This window comes from Octodon degus, unplaced genomic scaffold, assembly GCF_000260255.1.
Source record: "Octodon degus isolate 3935 unplaced genomic scaffold, OctDeg1.0 scaffold00006, whole genome shotgun sequence".
In the NCBI taxonomy this organism is placed as follows: Eukaryota; Metazoa; Chordata; class Mammalia; order Rodentia; family Octodontidae; genus Octodon; species Octodon degus.
The window spans coordinates 25,979,918-25,982,434 of record NW_004524582.1 but is presented as its reverse complement, the minus strand read 5'-3'; positions in this window follow the sequence as shown (position 1 = coordinate 25,982,434).

Genomic DNA, 2,517 nt, shown 5'->3' with positions numbered 1-2,517 from the left:
GCTTCTTAGGCAGTCGCAGGGACCAGGATTCGATCCATGGCATGTGGTGTTAGCCCTGCTACTGGGGCGCACTGAGACAGTGATCGAGACTGGACTTGGTGGCGTGCGCCTGTAATCCCAGCACTTGGTAGGCTGAACACAGGAGAATCACGACAAGTCTGATCTGTGTAGTGAGATCCTATAGTCGCTGTACTAAATACACGAAAAAAGAAGAAAAAGACACTAGTAAAAAGCAAAAATGGAAAATTAGACCAAAAAGTGTAGAATCAATAAAAGCATTATGAATTATGATAATTAGGAGATAAGATGAAGCACTTTCTGTTTAATTGAGAAAATAAAACACATTTAATCAAATGGAAGAAACAAAATTTCCTAAAAATTTAGAAACTGCTCTAAGTTGCCTGAAATATATAAGAAATAGATTCACATGAAAAATTTGGAGACATCATTCAAGAACTAAACTTCAGAAAGCTATTGGTATTACCACAGCTGAGAATCAAGTGACAATGATGTCACAGGCAGTGCTTGTCATCTTCCCAATGACCACTATTTTCACTTCTCCTCGGTCTCGTATTCACTCCCGTGTGGATATTTATTTATGTAGCACCCAAAGCTACTTTCTGCTTAAGAATGATCGACTTCAGCAATATGTCAGTGTTTAAGGTTAATTATGAGTTAGTATCAAAAAGCACTAAATTTTAATACAAATTAATCATTTTGATGTAAAGAATTATGAGGTATTATTGGCTATTCAAAAAATAAAAATAATGACCTTACACTAACACCAACTGAATGCCATTTATATAAAAAGCATAATATTACAGGGATATCTAAATTGCACCAATAAAGTTAATAAAAAAAAAATTGGCAGACTGGTGACATTGCAAACAAAGTTAAAACAAAGCATTGATATGTACTTTTAACATTTTTGTATTTTTTCTAAAATGATTTGTAGAAAGATAATCCAATAATTTAAAGGGACTTCAGAATCATAACTAAAAACTGATTTTACAGCAGTCTAGGGAAGAAGATATAATAATCAAAAGAAACAAATCAACAAGCAAAACTATTAAAGAACGATGAGTGTGCAACGAGTTGCTCAGGTGTGTGTTGTGTGTGTGTATACACACGTGTGTCTGTGTGTGCACGTTCACAATCCCCATGCTTTCTGAGTCTAGCATTTGTCTGAGAACATGTCCCATAAAATTATTCTCAACTATTTTCTCCAAATGTCTCTCTCACTTCTACCTTGAAGTCTTGCCTTGAAGTGCCTTCCTTCAGCCCCCATCTTCCCCAAATGGGTGTCACTGGTTGGGCAAATGTTTCCTCAACTTTCACAGCCATTTCTCCTCTGAACTTGCTTCTCAGAACTGTTCCCTCTTTCTGCTCTCAGTATACCTAGTCTAACTTACTGTATGAACACCACTGGAGACGGCATCACTTTGCATTTTCTTGACTCGCATCCACTGCTGGCTTTAGCCTCCAGCTGAGGCACACAAGAAGGATTTCATGACCACTACTGCTGCCCCTACGTGCTTCACAGAAAGTTAGGCATCAACGCTGTCAGTTCACAGTGTGGAATGTACATTGGGGCTAACTGAAAAACAATGGTCTTCACAATTCCCACAGTAACATGTTTATTTTACTTCACTAGAGGAATCAATTTATGACCATTAAAATTGATGACAAAAATATACAGGGGGAAACTTCCCCACAATCTAAATTATAAGTGCTAACTTAATTATTTACATCCATTTTCTGAACAATTTTTTTTTTTTTTTTTTTGTGGAACCAGGGATTGAAATCAGGCCCTTGCACTTCCCAGGCAAGCACTTATTTTACTGAGCCATCTCCCTGCCCTCGAACAATTTTAACATAATTATTATCATACTTTATATGTGGTAGAGTGGTTATTCTGCTGTTTCCCTTAATAAGGAAAATGCTTATAATTTATGATTTCCTCTTCATCAACATTTGGTTTAAATGTCATATAATACTCCATGAAAGATATACACTATAATTTGTGCGATCATTTAAATTTGTTGGTCATTTCATTTGCTTCACTTTTGTCGGTTTTATAAGTAATCATGCTAAATTTTTAAATGATACTCCCACTGTTTTGGAGTATTTCTTTAGTGCTGAGTTCCACAAATGTATTTTTGAATTTAAATTTCTTATGCTTTCACTTTTTTATTAATAACTACCCCTCAGATACTTTTCTCACGGGTCAGTCTACTGCCATCAACATGTGTGATTTTTTATCATCCTTGCTAGTATCATGTTACTGATGACAAATATGACACAGTTTTTACTTTTAATGTGCAGATCTATTAGTGTTAAATGTAAGATTATTAGTAATAAAACATAAAATGGAATCAACATAGCAAGTTTATTTTCTTCCTGCTGTTTGGTTTACGTTGTCAATGGGAAAATGAGGATGGTTTAGGATGGAGTAGAATTAAGAGGAAGCAGAGGAAGAGGAGGAGGAAGAGGAGCAAGAAGAGAAGAAGGATGAGG